Genomic DNA, 25,879 nt, shown 5'->3' with positions numbered 1-25,879 from the left:
GATAACACGTTGGACCCAGGGGAGAAAAGAAGGACTAATTGACCCATGGTTTGAGCAAGGCTTTTGCCTGACCTTGTACATATTAATGATAGATGTTTGACTTTCAGCTTTTTTTGGTATTCAAACACTGCACAAGATTTGACTGTCCTAGTCTTGCCTTTTCCTACTGCATTATGAAACACCAAGTGAAGCACACGTGCGTGCAGGCACCAACCTCCCCCACTCCAGCCCCCAGTCTTCCCAGGCTGCCTGGTACTGCCTGAGGGACTGCATGGGGTGAAGTGGTGATTCAGCTGGTGAAATGAGGTGGTAGTTCAGATACTGCCCCAAAGGGCTTTTCCTTTCTTTTGTCTTCTGCTCTCTCTGGGTCCCCTCAGCTCAGAGCACTTTTCTCTGCAGAACTCCCCAGGGAGAAGAGGACAAAAATTCCACAATGTTTAGCAGGAGGGGAAGCAAACAAGTCTCTAGTGCCAGATGAATGCCACTGTCTATGATCAGCAGTGGCTTCAAATATATCACTAGTTAATTTTTAATAAAAGGAAGTTAATGGCTGTTTTAAACTTAGAAGGGGAAAGTAAACAAAGTCATTTGAAAGGATATTGCAGTAGCTCATATAAACATAATAAATGGATACAGCATAGAATAAATATTACTGTAGTAATAGTTGCTCACTTTACGAAGAAAAAGAGTGAAAGAACAATGAAAGCTCTGCAAAATATCATCTTGCTTAATATGAAAATTTGTGCATCACTATCAGCGTTTAGGGACTAATTCTGAAACTGCTGAGTACTCTTCCCTTCCATTAACTACTGTGGGAGTTGAGAGCACCTGGCATCTTGAGGAATCAGGCTCTTTGGCGGTTTTAATTTAGTCTGACAATAACGCTGAATAAAAATATTCCTGGGGATAGCCCGCAATTATATAGCATGAGCTCATTTCTTCATTATAAAATGTGAGCTGAAACCATTCATAACTGCCAGCCAATATTACAACAGGCAATTCCAGTTTTTCATTGCATGGGAAAAGCACTAGCAAGCTTTAATGAGTTTCAAAAATAGCTGCCACATCAGAAAATTGTAATTGTGCTTGTTTTTCTAATGTGAATACCTGTTCAGCAGACATCGCTTAAACAATGGCATCCAAATAGACCAGGGCATGTAAAATAGCTACTTTTATTTGTCAGCTGCACACCCATTGTTTTCAGTCAGAGCCTGCAGAGCAGCTTCAGCTGTACATTCCTGGGAAGTGAATAATATCAGTTGAGATTACACTACAGTACCACATCTATTACAAGCACATTATAAAGATTGAATATAACCTAATTAGGAAATGCTGAAGTTGGCTGGGTGTGGATGTGGGCTGGTAAAGAGTCATTTTATGTGACCTTCACTTACTGAAAATGGGAGTTCACAGAGGGTAAAGCAAAGGTAACAGTGTAGATTTCAGTCCCGAATCCAGATATCACATACGCATCTCACATTCCTCATACCCTTAACGCTAAGTTAAACAACTGCTCCCCAAGTTTCACTTCCATGAAATGCTTTTGTAAACACTTTGCGAATCCAGCACGACAAACCAAATTTGGTCACATTCTTATTTTTGATACAGATGAGAATTAGAGCTCTATTCTGGGTTTTAGTGCTGGAAGGAAGAGGTTGCAGGGGGAGGCAGCCAGAATTTCTCCCAGGAAGCAGTTCTTCTGTGTGCCCTCACAAAAGGTTGTGTTTCCTCATCATTTCCTACCACAGAGCCCCTTCCCCCCCACCACACAAGCCCCGCTGGCTCATGTAAGAAAATTGCTTAGCAAGCCAGTGCTCTCCTTTGGGTACCTGCACACTCCCCCAGCTAGGTATTAATACAGCAGCAAAAGACAGCAAATACTTGTAGACCACAGTGTCCTACCTGGATGATGGGACAATTCCAGCTGTAATGTAGCTTCAGTTTTTCTTCATTTTTGGGTTTGGATGGGATGTATTTAGAGCATTGGAAGATCTTCGTGTGGTTTTGGTTGGTTGTTTTTTTTACAGATTCCTTAGGCTCATCTTTACTGGACAAGTGAAGGGGCAAGCTCTTCCAACAGCTTCATGGGACCTGCCTTTTCTTGTAGGTCTGGTCCTTCTGACATCCCATGTGGTCTGCAAAACAGGGCTGTTTCATTGCCCTCTGCTTGCAGCCTTACCACAGCATCACTGATCAGCATTATGGGATTTCACAGCTATAAAAATCTGTATCAGCTGCCCCTGTGTCTGCACTTTGTTGTTAGCCAGCAGCATGCCTGGCTAACAACAACTCACTGACAAAATGCCTTCAAACATGTCTCATGTCTTGCATTTACCTCCTGCTTCCAAAATGAAAATTGCATTAATGCCAACAGCTGGAACAGATCAGTGCTCCAAGCTGGATTCATGCCTTACCACTGATTGGAATAGAGGTTGCAGAGGGAAAACTTCAGCATGCCAAGCTGAATGTAGTTTACTATGTTTATGTGACAAAGTCTCATCTGTACAGGTACTCACAAAGGACAGACTACTTTTCCCACAGCACACCACAGAATGGTGGAATTGAGCATGCAGTTAAAACCAGTAAATATAACCTCAGACATCACAGTATGTCCCATAACTGAATACAGTACCAGAATAGATACACTGCTGTTCATGTACTTAGACATAAGCTAAAAATCAACAATTACCTGTTTTCTTTGCCATGAATATATATTGGAGACCCTATTCCCACTGGAAACAGGAATGATTCATCTTTTCTTGTGTTGGCCTTTGCACATTAAGTACCATGAAATGGATTCTCAGCTGATTTTACTGTAAGTCAAGAATAACTATTAAGATCATGGCATGATGCTGGTATGGAATCACATGCAAGCGTCACTTAAAGAAATACACTTCACAGAGACATGTCTTTACCATGTATTTACTACAGTGTGCACTTCTCTATCTCCTGATGTTACCACAGCTGTGCAGTCCCCATCCTGTGTGCTGTAGATTGGGATGGTGTCTGCCTCTACCATAGACTCCATAAACACTGGAGAGTTATCCCTTCTCACAAATGTGATTAGCCATGTCTATCCTCTGCATCAATATCAACTAAATCTGCATTTAAAATGCAAAATGTATAAAATTACCTATTCCGCACTCCCACAAAAATTCTCTAGTTTACAACTTACACAAGTCACAAACCAAACTTGAAACCACCAACTCCCGCCCTGTTGCCCGGTGTCTCCAGAGCAGTTAAGAGAAGCAAGTTGCTGCCTTACTTTTGAAGCACTGGTATTGAACCTCTTGTCTGTGGGCCCCTGGTGCCCACTTCTGAGGGGCTTATGAAAGGCAAATAAGAAAAGCATGCTATTGTCAGTAGGTTTGTGTCTGCGCAGGAAAAAATTTAGGAGTCTGCAATTTGAGAAAGATGGAAGTAGCTAATCCAGGACATGGAGGTTCACACCTTTTTCTTACATATGGTAAAGATTTAGCAATTTATTTTAGACTGAAAAGTATTAGCAGGAAGAAAATATAGGGAAAGCTTAAAAATGGTTACAATGATAAAGCCTGAGATGCATTTTTAAAAGATACCTTCATTTTGTAAGAAAGATCTGCATTTGCAGAAAAATGTCTGAAAACCTAATAACAATATAACGGTTGTGTATGTTTTAATTATCACAATATTCACATCAATTATGGTAATGTTTTTACCAGTGCTCCTGTTATATAATTAGATGACCTGACATCTGGCTAAACAAACAAGATACTGTATGCGATTAAAACACTGATCAAATTGCATAGGATAATAATATGACAGTGCTGGAAAAAATCATTGGCTTGTGATAAATAGTGGTGGGTTTTTTCCCCAGACAAAAATACTTTCATCTGAAGAATATAACTGTCATTAACTCCTTCTCTCCCTTCCTTGCCATCCCACACATTTATAAATACGCTGTCATCCTAGAAGATCATTTGAGAAGCAACTGGACTAATCTTTTTAAATGTGGTAACAGCCTACAAACTGGCCATTAACTACAGGCAAAAAGTGCCCTGCTAGTGTAATTAAAGCCTAGAATAAGAAAACTCCCACTTAATTCAGTAGGAATTTACCCTGCACTAGCTTAGTCCAGAACCAGTTGCTTATGGTTTTGGGGATTTTTTACACTCACCGATTATTTTAAATCCCATTCTGTTTTAGCTAAATTATTCTTTTTTTAGTAACCTCTTCAGCAAACTGGTATGACTGGAATATATATTTTACAGAAGAAAGATGTGTACCAAACCTTAATCAACTGTGTTTCTGCTGAATGACATAATTTGTTTTTCTTAAGTAACCACAATAGTTATAGGTTTTTATTTGGGGTCTGGTATGTTTGCATGTTGGCTTTTTTTTAAAATGTTGTTTACTGTAGTTGTGTTACACTTATGTCTGTAAAAACTACTGGAGTGAAACAAATAGAGTCAGTTAGTAACATCCACCAGTTTACTGGAAACACACAAAGTATTTTTGTTACAAGATTTTCATTACTATCAGCAGCCAGTGCTCCGAAATCTCTAAGAACAGCTCCTTCTATTTGGTCTAGATTTTCAGGTTGCTACACAGAGGTATGTGTTAACCCAAACCAGATTATACATCTGAAGTGATATCATCTGACAATGGAATTAAAAAAAAAAAAAAAAAAGCCAAAAATTTTGTTACATGCCCTCCTGTAAGTGCAGACAATACGGAATCTAACAAACCTTGCTGGATCTGAGCTAGCACTGAGAGCAGAACACTATTTTCCATCTATTTGCCTATTTAGCCTGTCTGAATACTTAGAAAATCTATTGCATGCTTCTTTATGTTCACTTCTGGTTGTTTGCTCAAGGCTCTGAAAAGTAAACCTGAAAGAAATAGAAAAATGTGAAATTGCTTTCAGATATCTATTTTTCCTCATTTTGAACATTTTGTAAGAAGTGGGAGTGTCTTTTTTTTCCCATCAACTTTGTGTTCCTTACAAATATTTCAGGTAGATTCATCAAACTTCAGTTTAATACTGGAGCCACATCAGCTTAAACCTAGGTTATTAGCGCTCAGCTTTGGATTTCCAGTCATGTGCAGCTATCTTCCATTTCTGAGCTTGAAGAGATAACTTTTACTCAAACCATTCCTTTTTTGACTGGACTCCTAACTGACATGCAAATCTCAGTTGTATATTTTATGCAGTACAGACACATCTTTTGGAAAAAAACCCTTGGCATCATGGAAAAATGTCATGTAATGAACTCTCTCATGACATGTCCAACTCTGAAAAACTGATTTAAAAAAAATGCATCACTGAAAAAAAATGCCAGAGCAGATTACAATAAATTCCCTAGTGGATTCCTTCAAGAACGGAACTTGTCTTATTCAACGTTTACTCACAGTCGACCAGTTCCTGAAGTCCTGAACAAAGTTTTACTCAGGCTCTGATTCGGTAGGATGCAGATGTGGAGATTCAGAGGCAATCCTTCCTGAAGGGATGCCAGAGCTCTCAGCATTTCCAGTGGTTTGGGAGAAGACAGAGGAAAGGATCCTATATCTGCATCTCAGTGTTTTCATATTTAACCTGGTTTAGCCTTGCTTGCCATTGTGTAGTATTTGTTTTAAAAGTGACTCAGAATTTATGGAGCCTTTCAGGAGGATGTCCCGCAACCTGTGATTCATGACATCCTGCAGAAATTGCATGCTGGTTAACAATACCCTCTCTGTGTAGAACTGCATTTCTGAGCTGTGAAACTTCACAAGTGCTGACAAACCCTTCTCACTTAATTCTGTCAAAAAACTATTTTGTGATGTAGAGCCTTTCAAAGTATACGTCTACCCCCCTAAAAAGCTTCTAGAGTGTTTGGTAGCAGCTCACAGGCCCCACAGAGCCCATCCCTCAACACACTGACCAGCAAGAAATAAGGGGGGGGTCTTTAAAGAGCTTACTCACATCAATGCTACATTCTCAAAAAAAACCCCAAACCCAACAACTGTTGGATTTTTAAAATACAAACTTCCAAATCAAAGGTTTAGTCTGTAAAGCCAATAATCATGCCCAGCACTCCCTGCTGTGGAGCAGTCTCAGGGATTTTGCCTGGCAGAGGTTATCTTACGGCTCACTTGAGTTCAAAGGAAAGTTTGTTGACTTCAGGTAGCCCTTTGCCTGGCAATACGCCTAATAAGATTTACGAGTTTGGAGCATGTTGACTAGCAAGTTATTTGTATCTAATTTTAAATCACACCGTTATTTAGAATAAATAAAACCCCACAATATTAACAAGTTAACATTATTAACACCTAGGGAAATTAATTTTGAAATATGCAGTCTCTTAAAAGTGAAATGGAAATAAAAAGGTAGGAAGGAAAGAGCCATTAAAAGCAAGCTACCATAATGATGCAGCATGCAAACAGGTGGCCTTTGTAGTTCATTATTAGCTCCCGTGGAACTTGCTCGTACTTTGCTGCTGAGATTTGGCAAAATGTGCCCTGAACAGAAAGTCCTGCCTGGACATCAAACTGACTTATAAAAACATAGTGCCAATGGCATTATTATGCATGCCTTATGGTTTGGGGGATTCCTTTTCTGCAAGGTAAGAAAGTTCTACTCTCCTCAACAGGAATTACCTGAAAGGAAAATATTGACTGGGGAGATAAATACTGATCTGAACTGAATTACCTTACAGCTAAATAATCATTTCTGTGAGTGGGGACCCGACAGTTGACACTGGAGAAGGATCAAGAAACAGTGAACTTACACATTCCAGCACTTTTCATTTGGAGTAGTATTGCCATTTGTTGTAAATAGCTGTGGCTTCAGTTGAGCAGTGCAGGATATTGTAAACTGAAACACTTCCTAAAAAACACAATGCCCGCACAGGTGCAGTGAGCCAGCAGGATGATATAAAGAGTTATTCTGTGACGCTCATCCTCACAAATATATGTGTCTCTTGATCCCCGTGGCCATAAGAAACCCTTTAACCACCTTTTCTCTTAGCATTGAAAACTCCAACATGTGAAGAATGTTTTCAAACAGGATGACAAGGCTATATCCTGCACAGATTTGAAAGGAATTGATTGCAAAGAACAAGCAATAGCCCATAATATCCTTCCTGCTCAGTTGGCCCTCCTATCACTGCTGATCTCAATATGGGGAAGTCCCAAATAAATAGGAGCTTTAAACTTCCCCTGTTGTGTCACATTCCTATTTGGCATCTAAACCCCTATTATTTGCTATCCAATGGGGAGACAAATGGATCATCGATTAACTCATGGTAGGTTTGAATCGAGGAATGCGAGTACGTGAAATTGCAGCACCATTAGATCACCCTGGGCTCATAGCTGCTACAAACGAACCTTGCCCCGTTGTTTTTCCAGGATCTTTCCCATTCCCCGTGGAACACAGGTGTCCCTGGTAGATGCAGCTGGCACATCCAGGCAGTGTCTAGGCTGAGGGCAGCTGCCTGCTTTGGTATCCAGTGAGGATCCTGGCCTCCTCAGAGCGCCGTCAGGGTCTGGCTCTGAGCTCATGGCACCTCTCTGCTCTGTGTTGCTTCCTGCAGAAACCCGGGCAGGGAGGGGATAGCGTGTGTCTGACATTCTCTCCAGTATATAGCTGGGAAGAAGCTGGGCTGCCCTCACCCAGGGGATCGGAAGTGCTTCTGGATCCACCAGTTTAGACAGGCCTCAGGCTGGTTCTACAGCCACAGTTTGGTTTGACGGTGAGAGTCACCCCTCTCTAGGTTCAAAACACCCGAGACACACCTCACCCTTGTTTGCATCTCACATCCAAGCTCCTTTACAGCATCCATTATGGGGCTTCTTGACCTTCCAGCACTAATGACCCTTATCTCCCTCCACAGTCGTTACCTGTAATTAGGGGTAGATTGGTGAGTGGGGGATGGTGGGAAGGCAGGATGGGGCATTGCCTGATTGCTGATGGAGGACTCCTTGCACTGATGGTGTGCAGCCCTGGGGTGCTTCCAGCAGGACAGTATTCCCTTTCAGGTGCTGGGGTCCTTCTGGCCATGGGGTCCATCTGCCAGGAGCAAAGTGAGGGATTTGCTGCTGAGATGGAGGGTGGGCTTGGCAGAAACCCGCAGTCCCATCGGCCCCTGTGAGGCTCTGCTGTGGGCACCTTGAAGGGAAAGCAGGGGCTGGATTAAATCTGTGGCTGATTGCATGGATTTATGTGCTTTCTATTAACTGTCTCTGCAGCTACACAGTTATTGGGTAACTTTTATCAGGGCTGCTCTTCCTCACAGTTCATCCATGTCCTATGCTTTCATTGTGTTTGTTTTTCCAGGTTGCAAAGAGGGAATAGAGAATTTCACATGATTTTGTGGGACAAGAGACTCCGATAGTAACTGTATTTTTCACTAACATGATTTTTTGCCAGCAACTAAATGGTGACTATTAGTATTCATTTCCATAACATAGGTCTTATAAAGAAAATGGCATAATCAAATAACACAGCATTTTGTATTGCTTAATTAATGCAAGGGAAAGGCTGAGATAATTTACCACTTCATCATCCTCCAAATTAAAAGTCTGGTGCTTGAGGCCTCTACCCAGAGCTCCTATTTGTTACTATTAGGGTAAGAAAAAAAGGGGTATGCTACAGGCCAACTTCTGATAAAATTATGATCTTTTAAGAGGCTGATTCTGCTTTCATTAAGTGTAGTGCAAATCAGAAGAACACCCCACAGATATCAGGGAAGCTGTAGTACAAAATCATCAGTGGTAATATCTGAATCTGAGATATTTATAATAAAAGATGTAGTGTTCATGTCTGTCCTATGTTTGTTGATAGTTTAGTTTGAAGAACGTGCAAACCAAAAGCTTAGCCTGACAGTGATTGCTTAATTCCTATCTTCTTTTCCAAAACATATATGTCTAGATTTTCTTCTACCTTATATTTGGATAATTTCATAAATTCTTGAATAAAAGAGGAAATAAAAGAGTTTGCACTAAGTAGATAACAGTGTACTTTTTGTTTAAAAGCAAGTCCTTAATATAGCAGACTAAGCTAAGGCGCCGACATGAAAACTAACTTTTAAGTGAGGATGAATGTATTTTTATAGCGTTCTCTGTAAAGCGTCCTGAATCTCCATGTGTATCAGAGGAAGTAATTAATTTTTTTTAGCAATGGCCAAGTGGTTCTAGATAAAAGGCTTAAAACTGGACTTTGAAGGTATTATTGTTTTCATTAATTGAAGGGATGAACTCGATCAGAGCTGATGAGTCATTGCAGGAGCCTGCTGGAATGTTGCTCCAGCTGCGTATCGGGATCCGCAGGTGCACATTTCTTGGCCCAGATATTCAAAATTAATAGGGAGGCATTCAACATTCAGCAAATTCTTACTGGATGGAGTATGTTTTCGCCAAAGGAGAAGGGCATGGTAGTCAAACTCCTCATGGCAGCATGTAGTACATATTACAGCATGGAAATACAGTGATGTCTGATCCACTTTGACTTTCTGCCTTCGTTTTTTTTTTTTAGCAGTCCAAACACAATAAGGCACTAGTGAGCAGGATCTAGTACTAAGAGCTGCCTTGAATGTTTTCCTGCATTTTCTTGCCATTTTTGCCTCTAGCCTACACTGAAAGAGAAAGTGAACATCCTGAGACTTGCAGCCAGCCAAAAGCTTGGAGACTTCTCACCTACAAGAGTTTCTTGTGGACCACAGGGGAGAGAGCATGTGCAAAAGATGTGAGCTATTGTTACTCAGTTTGTAATCTGGAAAAATCAGATCTGCTCTGCTCTGCAAAGGACTCTGCCTACAAGATCCTGCTTATTCTACTGGCAACACATTACACTTCTAGTCAAAGTACTGAAAATTATGTTTCCTTTTAAACACTCTGCATTTTTAAAATGTTTTGTGTTTCTTATCACGTATCTTGTGTTTGGTTTTTGTTATGAACAACTACTGAGAGGATTTCTCAGCATGCCTTATCCTGTTCCTCCTAAGGTTTCCTTTAATCCTAAACAAGAGAAATTATACTTGTATGTCATTAATAAGACTTTTCTGACCTGAGCAACAGAAAAAGGTGAACGGTAATCATGGAAAATTATGCAATGAATCTAAATTGAGTTTGATCCAGCTCTAGTCATTAATATATAATACAATACAGACTTCTGATTTGATTAGTCAGTAGGAAGACATGCTTCTGCAGAAGGACTTTTAAAATTTATATTGACATACTTTCCAACAGCAATAACATGCGTTAACAGCTGTGAATGATACAGCAAAACTGCCATTCCTGGCATGTTCCCTGGTTTGTTGTTTGTTTTCTGTTTCCCAGCATGTGCCGTCTTCCTGGCTGGAAACCTTGCCTGGGCAAATTTTGATCACTTTCTATATTTGTCTGGGATTTTCAGCCTTCCTAGAGGCTAGTTCTTGGTGAAAGGTCAGATGCTGTTTTGCATATGCCCTGTACTGACAGTTTTGGACCTGGCTTGTATACAGAGGTCCTAGATAACCACAGAGTGTGGACACACGGTGTGGATATATACCTCACTGTACAATGCCTGGTGCTTTGGCAAGCATAGGATAATACCCCACGTGCATTATACAGCCACCTTGAACCTGTGCAATCAGTGCGACACTTCTAGGAAGAATCAGCTTTCATTACTGGACTGGTGTTGCAGAATTACTCTGTGGAGGGGCAGTAGGTCTAGAAAATCCCAGAGGTATGTATGGTGGTGCCATACAGAGATAAAGCATCTGCGGCAGAGTTCAGCTGGTCCTGTCCTCAATTGCACGAGAATAGCTATTTAATTCTGTACTTTCAGATAATTAGCCTTGGCTTGCTTGAGTGGTCTCTCAAAGACAAGCTCTCAGCGAAGATAGTTTCATTTCTCACTTGGCCCAGCTCTAGGGTTTTTTCAGGACTACCAGAGATTTTGGACACTGCTGCCTTTTGTGGCTTAATATATTTGTGAATACACATGAGACATTTAATTATATTTGGGATTTCAAAGAACTTCTGATGATCTCCTGTGACACAATCATTCATTCTGCAGCCCACTGAGCATATGAATACATAACCCTCTGAAGTGTAGCTGAAACACTGAGGTATAGTTCCTTTTTCAATTGACTCATTTAAACTGGAATTTAGAATAATCAGGCATTATATTTTTTAGATTTATGTAATTATATAAGCACCACTAAGACTACAAATAAAACCTTAGATCATTGTGAAACAGCAATAGCAGTCCAAGAAAAACTCCAAGTTACCAGAAGAATGTTCACTTATGGAAGGAAAGATAAATATTTCTAAGACTCACATCATAATTTTAGCCGTATCTGAAAGAATTTTTTTTCCCCAGTTTATCTTTTACCTTTGGTAATTAGAAATTATGGTTCTTGCCCTGAGGAACTCCAGTTTCCATTTAGCTTTAATTTCAGTGCATGAATGGAATGCAGCCCTCTATGCAAAACGCACATGCCGCCCCGTGGCTTTCTCATTGCTGAAGATGTGCTTGTCTGGTGCTCAGTGAGCTAGAGTTGCATTTTGGGTTGTGCAATGTCCTTCGCTTATGGGTGTATGAGATGATAGATTTGTACATAGATAGGGCTGCTGGTATCATTTCCATCTATGTCAGCTTGTCAAATATATGTTTAGCTTTTAATCATGATTGCATTTGTGCTCATTACATAGTTTTGCTTCATTAACTCTTTCATTCTGAATTTTCAGTCATGAAGGTTTTTTTTCTTTCCAGAAATAATATAATGTAGGAACAAAGATAAACATTAGAAAAGGAGAATCATCTTTTGCCAAGATTATAAGTCCTAAATAATTTAGTCAGTTTGTTTGACTGAAATGTTTTATTTAAAATAATAACTGCATTTATAACACACCAGCTCCCTTCCCAACTAAGCTATTTTGGGATCTGTAAAAACAGGCAGAATAACAGATAGATCATACCAATTAAAATTTTATCAGGAGCTGGTTTACCATGCAGTTTATTTCATGCAATTGCAAAACTCAGGCATCCAAAAATAATAAGATAGTTTCCCCCAAAACCATAAGATTTGAAGTAATAAAAATGTTGATGCTGGTTTTATTCCTTGATGTTAGATACACTTTGTGTGACCTTCTACCTAGTCTGTGCCATACCTTGCTCTAAAAACAGCACATGATATTGTATTTCATTCTCCTTAAAAGCCCACTATATCCCTGGACATTCAACAGATCTCTCTGACATATCAGCAGTTTCTGTGAAGTTTTACTCAAATCAAAAGTATTTCTAAGTAAGAATCACTCAGTATGTGCATTAAATTAATCAGTGCAAGTTTTCTCATAAATACGGTGTCTGTTTACACATACACATAATAGCAATAGCCAATATGAAGATTTAATGCTGTTTAAGCATAAGCTAGGTACTGTATTTCTTCATTTAGCCTTGCCAATCCCAACATTTTGCAAAACGGGAGTTGAGCTTTGAGGTCAGCCTACAAATCACAGTATTAACAATACATAAATGTTGTACTCTTTTTTTTTTTTTTTTTTTTTTAATGTCTGTGTGTCTTTTTTGTGTCTTTATAACTTATTTAATAGTACCATGCGTTCATGCTTTTTGCAGCACAGAATTACAGGAACTAGGTTTTTTATGAAACATAGTAAATATCATAGGAGTTAGAGTGTTGGCTGCTGTACTGCCATTGTATCATCATTTAAAATTTTCCAGCTTTCCTCCACTGCTAGCTATATATGAGGACATTTGAAGTCATGTGGGGAGAAAGGTATAATAGTCTGGCTACAAAGGGTTTGAGTAACCATAACAAAATCAGTGTCTAGTTTGCAAAAAGAAGTTTGTCATTTTAAGTACATATCCTGCATTTTTGCATGTACTTAAAAGCATAGTGAAGAAATCTGAATGAGGAATGAATAGTGGACTGAAAAAAGGCTTAAACAGCAAACCAATCTATCTTAAATTTCCAGCTCATTCTATCTAGAATGATGTGTACACCATGCTTAGTATGAAAATCGATGGAGGGGTAAGCTAGGATTTCTAATACTGTGTATAGTTCAAAACCACAAATGTTTGTGGTGCCTTCATGTTATATACAAACACTGGTAAACCATCCAATTTTGAAAAATACTGTAACACGAGTCGATGTGAACATTACTGTGCAGTCTGCTACTTTTCAATAAACTCTATACTCGAAACATATTCAGTATGGAATCCGAATGGTACATTATCACATTCTCCACATTGCAGGGTTATTTAGTGTGAATTATGAACAAATACATGGGGAAACAATGGGCTACATCATTCTTCTTCTGATAGATCAAAGTCAGTGCAACTTTCAGCATTAGCAGCAACTGCAGTGAGTTGTGTCCCTTGTCCCCTACTGCCCCCTGAAAATTCAAGACCTGATTCGAGGCTGACTGGAGCCAACAGAAGGATTGCTGTGCTTCAGCAAGACTTGCATTCATTTGGCAGTACCTAAACAAATCATTCAAATCCTCCTTAGACACTTCTCATTGCCTTGTGGGGATACACATTTATGGAATTATCATAAATGAGTCGTATGATCATATTGAGAAATGCCTTCTCCTTGCAATGTATTTCTTCTTCCCTTAATCTTGACCCTGTACATGTACTGTTAAAACCCTTTAACCATCTAACTTGTTTTCACACACACATAAACATACGTATGTGTTCATTTGTACATATACATACATCTATATGTTTCAAGGGTCTTTAAAGAGCAGTAACATACAATTTGTTTCGTTCTCACATGAGCCATGCTGGGTGTTACTACCCCACCGCCCCAGCATGTACCGAATTCAGCATTTGTGATTCAAAACCACCTCATACTTGCGAAACTCCCAAACCAAACTTTGCCCCTCTGGCACGAGATATGTTTATTCTGTACTTCCTAATTCAGTGAAGGGGTTCTGATAAAAAGCTAAACATATCTTCTACCTGAAGCTGTCTAATAATGGCTCTCAGCAGGTTAAATGGGCTTTCAAAGAGCCCTGTGATAATTGCAGCTGAGCTACTTCCCATATTTGAACCAGATCTTTTCAGCTCTAGTTAGACAAATGTTTTAAGGTGCCGCTGCTGTCTTCCCCCCTCTGCCCACCCCAGATTCATGTCCCCGTTTCTGGGGGTGAAGGGCTTTCATTTATGCCAATATAATAATTTTTCAGCCAGATCAGTTTTCCAGCTCACCCTGTGGCTGCCCAAGTATGTGCATTGACACCAAGAAGGGGTTAATCAGGGCAAGGGCATTAGCAGCTCAGGCCAGGGCAAGATTTCTTCATCCAGCAACAGCTGATACCAATTTCTGCTGGCTGAAAGTGTTTGTCAACACTTGGACATCAATATGTTGCACAAGATATAATAAAGCATTCAAGTACAAAACAACCTGTCTGTCAGATCTACTGTTCATTGAGAAGTCCTACAAGGAGCCATGGAGACTGACTGCTACTGATCTGGAGAGGAGTCCGTGCTGGCGCTAGTACGCACACGTCACCCACCACGTCACAGCCATTCATACAGATCTACAATTGCAAGCCCACAAATAGCTAAAGTACCCCTAAAACCCCATTCCCCAGCTGAACCTCACTGAACGCCATGGAGTCCACCCAGAAAAAGAGGCATTGCCCCAGATGTGCACCTGACCTCGGCCTCAGCGTTTTAGCCTAACCCACACACAGCGTGGGAGGAAGCAGATCTTAAAATGGTAATGGGAACAGGTTTTTTAATTTCTGAAGACTGGTACCAAAGCCGGTCACATTCTTGGTGTTAGACAAAACTAAGTCCACTAGAGGGCTCTTCTAATTTTGTCTGATAAAATCAGAATGAAAATTTTATCAAAATATTAAAATAAAATTATATAGTTACATGAACTGTTAAAAGTTGAAGGCTGAGTCATATCCTACTGAAAAGGTAAATACTGATAATAATACTTAGTATTTTTTAATTCAAAGCACACTTGGTTATCCAGTAATTATCAACTGATTATCAACTGATTGTCAATTATCCACTAATTTATTCTCATAAAACCTCTCTGACATGGCAGTGACTTCCATTTTATGCATGGAGTAATTTGGGTGGATCAGATTTACCTGACAGCAGATTCTGATTCAGTGATGCAGTGAAGATCAGGCTTCAAATTCCTGAGCACATTGTCTTCCTACTGGCAATTAATAATTTGATAAATTCATGTAACTGAGTAAATGTGAACCAAGCTTTTCAGTAGCCAACCTGTATTATAAAGGATAATTTTTTAATTAATCAATTCCTGATTGATTTTGAACTATCTGACCTTGAAGTCTGTAGCATGGATTTTCTCAGAGTTTACATGGAGAGAGGTAATTTATCTTCACCAAGAGAAGGTGATTGCTTCTAAGAAAGAAGTGTAGCATTTTCCATTCACTTACAGACAAGTGGAAGTGATTCCAGAAGTGTTATGGGGCTCTGGACATGAATCCTTATGCTCCAGTCTCAGACTGTAGCGTGGTCCTGTGCCTCACACGGTAAGGCAGATGGAGTGTATTGCATTGCTCCAGATGAAAACTCTGGAAAAGGAAGAATATGAAAGCAATGCACACATCATCTCTACAGCACAATCTTTCTCGCACGATGACACTGCACGCCAGAAATGCAATATCTTTACAGATGGTGTGGTCACACTTTGGGCACCAATGCCAAGGCAGAGCCCTGAAAGCCAAACCCTTGCCTCTTCTCTTTGTTCAAACAAACCTCCAGCTCAGGTCAATTACATAGAGCAGGAGATAGTTACTTCACAGAAGCCATCTCAAAGCCTGTAAATGTTATTTTTCTCCTTTCTTCTGCTCTCAAGATTACTGCTGGTCTACTGCCTTCTTCTGACTGTCACTAAACCTTGGAGTCCTTTCTGCAGGATACATCCAGCTTGCTGATAATTTCTATGGTGATAGGAGAGCTTGTATACCTCTGCAGGCACAATCTACAGAATGAAATGTTGAAAAAAAACTTGTTTCATGTACACATATACTTCCCCTCTTGCTGCAGTCACAGCTCTGGGGAACTGCCCTTCAGTATGTTCACCATTCCATACAGCTACATATAGCCCAGTGGCTGCCCCTGAACTGAGTACAGAGAAATACTGCAGTTTAAACCATTAGAACACAACCGTAGTGAAAGCAATTATTTCAGTCCTTCTCCTGTTTACTTTCTAGGCTTTGGACACCTCAGAGATTAAGCGTGACGAAAGCATTTCTCCGAGGAACGCCAGGCTGGGCCAAGAGAGGGTGCCTCTGATTCACAGCCCACAGCAGTGGCTATGGTGAGGACAGGCAGGGGAGGAAGGGGGAACAGGTTCCGATGGAAACAGCGACGGTGGAACTGCCCTCCCCTCTCAGCTCTGACTGCTCAGTGTTTTTCACTACATTTGGCCCCTGCAAGGCAGGAACCTCTGACCTAATCGCTCAGCAGCTTTATTTGACCACACTCAGTCTCTCTCTTTAGAAAACATGATTACTGGGTCCTAAATGCTTCCTAGAGTCTTTCATCTTTCCTCTATCTAATTAATGCTAATTTCCTTGACGGTACTCCTAAAGTACAGTTGGAGCCTGGATGTAGATTACAGAGCACTTTGCAATATCAGCATTAAATCAGACAGAGATTGTGAAGCACATATAATACGCATTTCCTGAGACTTGTGAAGGGTGGGATTTTATCTTGCAGTGCATTAGTGCCCCTAAGATTGTGTAACACTGTAAGTCACTCAGTTATCATGACCACTTGATCGCCTGGAAATCCTCTTCCTTTACTCCATATGCCTGTTTCATTTTTGTAGACAAATCAGTTTGACATGTATTAACCTGGAACTATAACTTTTCCCGTTCAGACAGTTTTCAAGAGTGATGTTTCCCAAAGAGCAAATCATATAATGAATGTGCTGAGAGAAATGAAGAGGGACTAAAATCATCTTCAGGAGGATCACACTCATATTTTGAACCCAGAAGTGTACCTGAGACATAACAGAACAATGCACATTAAAACTAAAAGGTACGTTCAGCTTGCACTGTATGGTATGATACCACTGAATCCATGAAAATGAAGTTATCCTTCATTTAGAGATACTTACCTTCCAGTAAGAAATGTATATGCGTTATTTTTTCAATGTAATGTTAGACCACTTGGCTATATGACTAAATATAGCTAAATCACTTGACTAAATCACGCAGCCAGCATCATTCCACGTATTACTGAGAAGTCTTTCATATGGGGATACATGACTGCTTGCACAAGAATGTTTCAAGGTATATTTGTGGATGTACATGCAGAAGTGCAGGTGGAATATTCTGCAGGTCTCCTGCAGAAGTGCAGGAGACGTGCCCTAAATGCACTAAAAGCCAAACCTATCTGGGTCTCTAACTCCAATAGCCACCGTGCTCCATCCTCTGGTCACTTCCAGTGCTGGAAAGCAGATATGAAATATGACTTTTTTGGCTTGGTAGTATTTTGACATCATTTCCTAGTGGTTACCCAAGGATCTGATCAACCCAGGGAATTCCCACAGATTTCGTCTCTGCTATTCTGAACAGTGCCTCTTTAATGGCAGTACATGCAACCCAGGACAGTTTATAACTTGACTCAGATTACTGTTGTAACTCTCAGTTACAGTATTGGGTCAGTTTCTCTGTATCTCTTGTTACTGCCAAAGACCAGAAAAGCTCTCAGTAGATCTTCCTAGCTAAAGTACAGTATCTTCTAAAATCCATCCAAGGAAGGAAAACTCAAACAAATATACCCTTTCTTCCTTAATAATACCAAACTTCCCCATGTTTTTACCTGAGTTTTTATACAAATTATAAAATGAGAACATGATCAGAGCACATGTATATAAATTGAAGAAAAATGATATATTGACCTTTCTCCAGAGATGTCTTTCTGAGCCACCATATATGAAATCAGTTCATTTTTTCAATAACAGCTTAGCTTCAGTGACTACAGTGACCCAAACCCCAATTATTTTCATTGTCAATTATGATACCCACATTTCAGAAAACCTGTGTGTTATTTAGTTTAAGATCCTCCTCCCTTTTAATGAAACACAGTAGCTGGCGCTCCTACTGAAAAATTCATTAAATATTTCCATATTGGCTTCCAGCTTGTCTGGTGTTTTTGCCTGGCAGAATACAGTGCATCTTTGTGCGTTATTAATGGGCTGAGCTTCTGGACAAGACCATGCTTTTTGCCACTGCAGAATTTTCTTACAAACTATGCACTATAAAATGGACAGAAACAGAAACTTTCATACATCCAGAGGGCTATTTTTGATAGAAGAAGTTAAGTCACTTTCATTAGACAAAAGCTGAAATAGAGATTTCTTCCCTTCAAAGCAGAAATTAAATATTTTCAAAAAATCCTAGGCATTTTAGTAGTTGCAAAACTGGGAGGAATGTGGGAGGCTGTTAGCCTGCAGGTCTGGTCTTTGGCCTGTACAAGTCCTCCCCTCCTTTTGACTCTAAGATGAAGGATAACGGTATGAACACTGCAGATGCAGAACTACATAGAAGGGTTGCCAGATGCGGGTGGTGCAGACAAATCACTGTCAAGCATTAAAGGAGCCTTTCCAGGAGGGCTGCAGGCTCTGGGCTGGGAAATGTGCCATTCCCAACAGCACTAGGAGCCACGTGCAATGCTGCTACATCCCCTAAGCACTCTGGAGATATCCCAAGAACTTAGGGTTGAGTGCTGAAATACAGTGTTTCAATATTAGGTACCCTCACTGCCCTGGCATGCAGGAATCCCCTAGCAGAGTAGTGCAGATGTGTCTCTGAGGCTCAGCTAAGACCTCTCTGTACTTCATGGCACGCTCAGCACAGGTGGTGGAGCAGGAGAGCGGCTGTGTGCAGCCCTGTGTGCAGCGGGCAGGAGCAAGTGGAGCTGGTTCTTCTCATATGGAGGAGTTAAACAAGAGGTTTCCTTGGCTGTGAGTCTGTCTTCTTAATCCTCACTCCTACAGCTGAACATGTCTTCCGAAATGAAGGTAGTACAGAAAACTGCCTAGGAACTGTCAACCCCTTGAGATCTTTGTACTGCAAAGACAGTTTTGGGGCAATTTGCCAGATATTGTCACTCCTGGAGCTGAAAGAAACATGTGCCTTGGTCTCAGCTGCAATTGCCATAAACCTGGGTTATGTGTTAAACCGCTGGTGAAGAGGGAGTTGTGCTATTGAGCCAGTATGGGAGTTGTTAGGGAGGTAATGACATGCTTTCCCTTGTGCCGTCTTCCTGGTGGGGGGGGCAGTTCTGGCAGACAGGCACAGAAGGATTTTCTGAAATTAACTGATCTAAATTTGCAAATGAGACCATGCCCCAAATGACAACAGGAAGGTCTCATAGAGCTGAATATTTTATTGGCAGCATTTCTGGCTTCCTTCATTTCAGAATGATTGGGACTGGGATAAAAACAGATACAGACAGACAAATTGGTCACCTGAATCTCTTATTTATGAAGTTTAATACAGTAAAAGACAAAGCAAGAGTCACTCATTTAAACTGCCTCAATCACATTCACCAATTTATGTATTTAGCCACCACCAATCATCTAAATTATTTCAAGTGTGCTCCTTCCCCACCTTTCCATTCACCCCCATCCAAAACATACTCTCCACCTCAAGGCTTCTAGGTTTTGAATGAAGACAAGTGGTGTTCTCTTTTATTGGGCAAAGTGAAGGTCTCCTCCAACTCAGCACAGGATGAAAACTTACAGTGTCCCTAGCCTTGACCAGGTCACAAAGTGAAAGTTGTACAAAGATGGGAGACCATGTCCTAGGAGTTTCAGTGTTAATTTAGTGGGAATGGATGGAGATCTGACCAATGCGGACTTGTATTTCCTGACTGCTTGGCAGAAGTGAATCTCTCAAAATTATTTTGTGCACAGTGGCTGCCCCATGCTTAGCAGTCTCATATCCTGGAATGAGACGTAAAGAAATGAAAAGGAAGCAGCAGTGGTTGAGTAAAGAACATGACAGGATATGAAAATGTGGATATTTTAAAAGCAAGAATTGTTTGGAGAAGGTTCTAACGTAAGGTCTGCAGTGGAGGGAATAGCATGTCTTTGATGACAAAGTTGTTCTCCTCTTTTGCTGGAAGTTCTTCGCTCAATATTGCAAGAAAATAGCGTGATTTTTAATCTGCTCTAACAAGATGAAAATTCAGATTGCTTTTTTCTTTAGCTGTGTGTGCTCTAACACCGGCAGCCACTTGCTGGGAGCAACCAAAACTCGGGAACATGCTGCATGTTCTTCAGCACCATCTACTGGCACTTTCCCTATTCACCACTTGGGCATTGCATCACCTACAGCCCTTGAGACACTGTCAGGACCAAAGCAAGCGAGTAAAATCCTGCAAGAGACTGTCCATACATAGTAAACCTAAAGACTAGCCTGGCTGAATGGGTGCTTAAATAGATTTTGATTCTTATAAGAAACAGAGTACAAATCAGGCAACTTAGAAGCTGTGCAACCAAGCCAATGGTCATACATGGCCCCTAACAAAAGCACAATGGAGGCCACAGACAAAAAGACAACTCAGAGCAAAACAAAACTCCTGAGGTGATGAAAACACAAGATGAGGTTATCTGGGCGGGGGAAAAAAATCTACAGGAAATGTAAAAAGATATTAACCTGGAAAAGAGCTTTTGGAAGCTGAGACTGGGGAACAGTATGTATTTCCTGAGATCTGTGCTTTAAGAATGGCATTCCTGAACAGGCTTGGAATGTTATTCTCAAATTTTGCAATACTCCTGTTTAAATATAAAACTGATTAAGAGGGAGGGATGACTGTGTTTTTTAAGAAGACTTTAGATAAACAAGCTCTGACCCCTCTGACTAGAGCAGCTCTACATACTCGTTCAGTGGGACAGATCTGTTGCTGGGTTTATTGACAGTCTGTACTCTCTTCAGAAACAGCGACATGAAAACAAGAAGGAAAACAAAATTTGGAGCACATCTTGTAGACACTGTAAATCAGTGAAACGATGGGAGGCAGAAATAGCAAAGCAAATAGCATATCTGTGAAGCTGATCACTGATCACTGTGAATCACTGACATCAAAAGCACTTAGTGATTTGCTGCAGTGGAGGAACGTTTCCCTCTGTTTGATGCCTTTTCTGCCAGTGGAGTAAACCCAAATTGAAGCACAGCCACTGAGTGAGCCCTAAAATATATTCAATAAGTTGAATGGTGTTCAGTGCCAATTTTCAGTATTCATTTCATTGACAAAAGGTGGTGTGCCAAAGGCATTCCAGATGATAGCCACGAATGAGCTGTTCCTGGCGTTTCTGAACATGACATAAGAAGAGAGTAAAATGGCATAACAGAATGCGCTACTGACACATTGGGATAAATATTCATTAAGCCTACCTAAGTTGTGTGTGGGGGGGTGGTTGTTGTTTATCTACAGCTCTATTTTCACAGATTTATAACAGTTCAGTGAAGCACTACAGAGAGAAAAGTATATTCTCCTCAGTATGGAAGTTGACCTCAAAGTAATCTAGTCCAATAAAAATCCATTGATAAAAGGGTTCTATATACAACCTCCTATTCACAACCTTTTGTTCTTAAAACCTTTCTCATTAACATTATACTTAATTGCAAAATCAGCAAAATGTTGACAAAATTAACATTTTGCAGTATCGGTTTGCAACATCTATTTTGACAGCAACACTTTTTGAAAAATGTTTCAAAGTTGTCAGCTTGGCCTCATGAGAATAAAATTTAAGAAAAATCTCATTTAGCATCAGTGCTTGCCTATGCTATTGTTGCAAACACAAATGCCTCCAGTTGCTAAAGACAGTATGACTCAGTTACTAGCTGTAGCTAAGGATTCCAGCAAGTTGTAGTTCTCCATGACATCTGCAGGCTTGTGAGTTTTGTAAACCTTTTTGGAAGATGTTATTTCCAAAGGAAATACAAGGACCTGAGACACCTTCCAAAGTTAATGACTCCAGCTCTGATAGAAATGGCCATATGTGTAGGTAACAGTTTGATATAGGAGAAGTCAGTGGATGAACAGACCAAAGGTAAAGCAAGACTGGATGACAAGTAAGGCTAAGGAGACAAAGGCTTGAAATGGCAAATGCTGGTAATGTTCTTTGAAAAAACAACTGATAAAGAAAGGGCAAAGGCAGATTCAGGAAAAGTAAAAATGCTAGAAAAATTGTCCTCAGTGAGTTATTCTGGAATTGATGCAGATCAAGCTGTTTAGTATTTATATACTTCTTTAAAAAGACTAAACCAAAACACTGGAGTATGCTTTTGGGGACAGAAAACATCCAACAGGCTCCTCCATTGCAACGCGATTTTATGATGTTTCCAAATTTAGTCCTTCTAGCAACTATGAGGTCAGAAAGTTGCTACTGTACTTAACCGAAGATCAGAAGTTGGCAACGCATTATTCCAGATGGCTTTTAGACAGATCCAGGATGCCCAGATAGAGCTGAAGAGTGTTTGGTGAACATATGGGTGAGTTGCTTGCAGATTTTGCAAAAGATGTTGATAGCATCACACTTCTGGCAAAACACAAAGTACTTGTTTCCATTTATAAGAAATGAAAGCCTCAGCAAGTGTTTGTCTTGGATCACAGAGAGTAGAATGAGCACCAAAGAATTTCCTAGTAGCATCTATAGCTGAGGTAGAACAAATCCTACAACTTAGGGATAGAAACATAAAACAATGAAACCCCACAGCTGGAGTGCTGGAACGCTGGAGGTGGAATTTGGCCAGGACTTGCAGACGTAACGATAATCCTATCTCCTTCTAAGGGCTGCAACACAGTGTGTCGGTGTTACAATTTGGTCTTCAAGTGTAATTCAAAGTGCTAACTGATTCAAAACTACCATGTCTTTCATCCTCCAGGGAGAAGTCAAAATTTGACATTAAAGGTGTCATTCCTTGGTCTGAGGGGAATCAAAGATATCTTTGGAGGACTCTGAGAGTTAACACCTGAGCAGATGGCCTGTGGTAGTAGCAGATTTTAGCTCTTATTCCCTTAGAGCTTTCAGTGCTTTACACATGGCACACATGTATCTTTTGCTGGTACTAGCATAATATGTTCTGTATGCAAATGCAGAGTAGCAAAGTCCAGAATAAAATTAAGAAAGAGTGAAATGTGCCTCCCACATGCACATGTGATGGACAGGATTTTTCCATGCATATCAAAAAACTTGTCCAAGAACTACAATGAAAGGAATGTAACTTCCTGTTAATAATGCCAAAAAACTCATGGCAAGGAGTCTTTATAAATAATCCAGTGCTGAGACTCCTACCTTCGGTTTGAGTGGGGACATCTGTGCACCTGGAGGATGCATATGCAGAAGGAAAAGGACTCCTAGCCAGTCCTTGTCCCGCGCTGGAGACCCAGCCATCCCAAGGTTGCCCACCTCCTCAGCTGCCCTGCGGCAAGGCCTGCATGGAGGTGTTTGCCCTCCTGCCCCAGCCTGCACCTGCAAGCAATTAGCCATGGTCCACAACCACTGGAGTGCAGGTTCAGAGCCACCTTCGTGCATTCCTTCAGAGCAACTCACATACCATCAGCGGTGAATACACCCCAGCTCCAGTGAAAGCTGCTTCCATTGCTGAAATGGTCAACTGAAAAGATGGACAAGGAACCCTGAGAGAAGACTCTGCTGATGGGTAGGGTCCTACCCAGTTCAGCAAGTAACTCGTATTATTATAGCAGTGCAGTAACCATGCTAGTAGTTGTATCCTGTATCACTTCAGCTCTGTTTTAAATGCAAAATAGTGGATGGCTCTCTAAAGGAAAGAAGAAGAACCAAGCATCCAGTTGCCTGTTTGCAGAAGTTCAGCAAAGTCTAAATTTCTGGGTAATTCAACTACACTGTCTTGCTGCCAGGTGCCTGAAGCCTGCTTAACGATGCAGGGTAATTACAGCTGTGTCCTAGTGACAGATGCATTTTGTTGTAGAGAGACAGGATATAGGAGCAACTGAGCAGTTTTCTAGTAAACAGCATTAATAAGAGGATGGTTGAGGACATCCTATTGGGAGAGCAGGAAAACACTGCCTTTGAGAAGAAAGTGAAGTCAGAAATTTATATTTTGCGTGATGGGTAAAGGGCTAAGTCTGGACTACCTGTAGAGTATTCTTCAATCTTTACTAGCTGGAATTCAACAAACTAGTATTCATTGAGTTTTAGCCAGCAATTTTGTTGTTCAACACAGCAATATATCCTTCGGTTAGTCTTCAGATCTGCCTCTCGGTTTTCAACAGGCCCGTGCTCTCCTGCTTCAAGGCAAGGGAGCCCACAAGAATGCCGCCTGGGGCTCTGCAGGGAGAGGGGACTCAACAAAAAGTGTAGCAATGCCCACTTCAGTCAACAGTGCAATCAAGTGTGATTTTATGAAGCTGAAGAATACTCAATAGCATTGCCTATTTACGTTTTAATGAACAGATCATTTTACCCCAGAGGACTGTTCACAGTCACAAAGAAAATCGAGTTTCTTACAGTCATTGCAAATATGCTGTAATATCTAATTTAGTCACAGTATACAACGATGGCAAGTATCTCTCCTGCATATGGCATATACAATAGAACTATACGTTACCTAATGAAGTTTTGTCTCACCTGGAATTGTTTCATCTATTTAGGACAATATTTGGGGGAACAGTGGAGAAGTCATTTAAAAAGAATAATCCATTTGTGGAAATGAAGAGTATAGATTATTATGCTTGCATAAAAATTACCTGCAGTAATAGCAATAGGGTACAGGACACCAGTGCTCAGTACAGCACTGCTTGTAACTCCTAAAATAGGTATTTGAGCCTTCTGTTTAAGCATTCAAGCACTCCATCCAACATACAGCTAGAGCACACCGACACTAGTGTATCAGAGCAACTGGTCAAGGTAATTTCAAAGAATTCTGAATTTAGGGAATGCTTTAGTTTGCTTTTATTTCCTAGTTACCTGTAAGATTGGCTTTTTGCCTTGCTTTTGCCTATGCTTCATTAGCTATGAATAGGAGCTTTATTGCCTATGCTTCATTAACTATGAATCGGAGCTTTGAGTCTCAAAGGGATGACAATCCAGCATTTACTAAGCACTAAAATCAAATCAAAATATTATCCTAGAAAAAACTAGTATTGTGTTGTTTGACAACATTACTGCAAAGTCCAAAAGGACTTATTCAAAAAAGTACTGTCTAAATTGTGAGAAGCAAAAAAATTTCTTGTTAATTACGTGGTTCTACTGAGCATTTTTAAGAATACAGTTTTTCATTTTGTTACATTTCTAGAGAACTGGAAAAATGTGCGTAATAGTGGGAGCAACCCTGCTGAGATGGGTAAGTAAACAAATTTTGGCAGACTAGGTTGTTTATTCTACTTCTTATTATAGTAAGGTAATTACAATTCTTGCTAAGGGTGAAGAATGAATGACTTTCAGAGGTATTCAGTAGATTTTAATAGCAAAGTAAAAGCATGTGAGTAAGTTTTAATGTTGTTGGATAGATTCAACTTCAAAGAGTGGGCATACTGAGGTCGTTTAATTAAAAACTTAATGCATGGCTAGAATATGCTCTTGACTGGTTATTAGCCAAGAATATGCTTTTGACTGGTTATTAGTCAAGGTAACAGGTAGATGGCCAGTCTGCAAACCAATGACAACAGTCTTCTTGAAACAAACCAGTAACAAAAATGCTAATGGTTGAAAAATTCAGTCAGCAGGAAGCTATTTTTTATTGGAAAGAGGAGAGGATCGTTAGTCAACCCTTGGCTACTTCTGTGCATATCATAGTTTTATCTGAGAAAATAACTTCTGATATGGTCCATGTATCTCAAATGCAGACTGGAGAGCTAGAAGCCAGCTAAGAGGCTGCCTTCCCTGAGACAGGAAAAAGAAAGCAAGCTGAGCAG

General features: G+C 40.3%; 1 long non-coding RNA gene across 3 annotated transcripts in view; it reads left to right on the top strand.

Moving 5' to 3' along the window:
- Positions 1 to 25,309, top strand: part of LOC142601062 (uncharacterized) — a 29,644-nt gene extending 4,335 nt beyond the window's left edge. The window contains exons 2-4 of one of the 3 annotated variants that reach the window (XR_012834633.1): positions 16,174 to 16,280; positions 16,849 to 17,005; positions 25,261 to 25,309. This is a non-coding gene — a long non-coding RNA (uncharacterized LOC142601062). Of the gene's footprint in view, positions 1 to 16,173; positions 16,281 to 16,844; positions 17,100 to 25,260 lie in introns of all 3 variants that reach the window. The other 2 variants (XR_012834632.1, XR_012834634.1) reach the window with 2 other exon arrangements.
- Positions 25,310 to 25,879: the final 570 nt, after the last annotated feature.

The sequence above is a fragment of the Balearica regulorum genome, chromosome 3, assembly GCF_011004875.1.
Source record: "Balearica regulorum gibbericeps isolate bBalReg1 chromosome 3, bBalReg1.pri, whole genome shotgun sequence".
NCBI classification, from domain to species: Eukaryota; Metazoa; Chordata; class Aves; order Gruiformes; family Gruidae; genus Balearica; species Balearica regulorum.
Note: the sequence above shows the minus strand (reverse complement) of the source record. Positions and strands in the feature narration are given on the sequence as shown.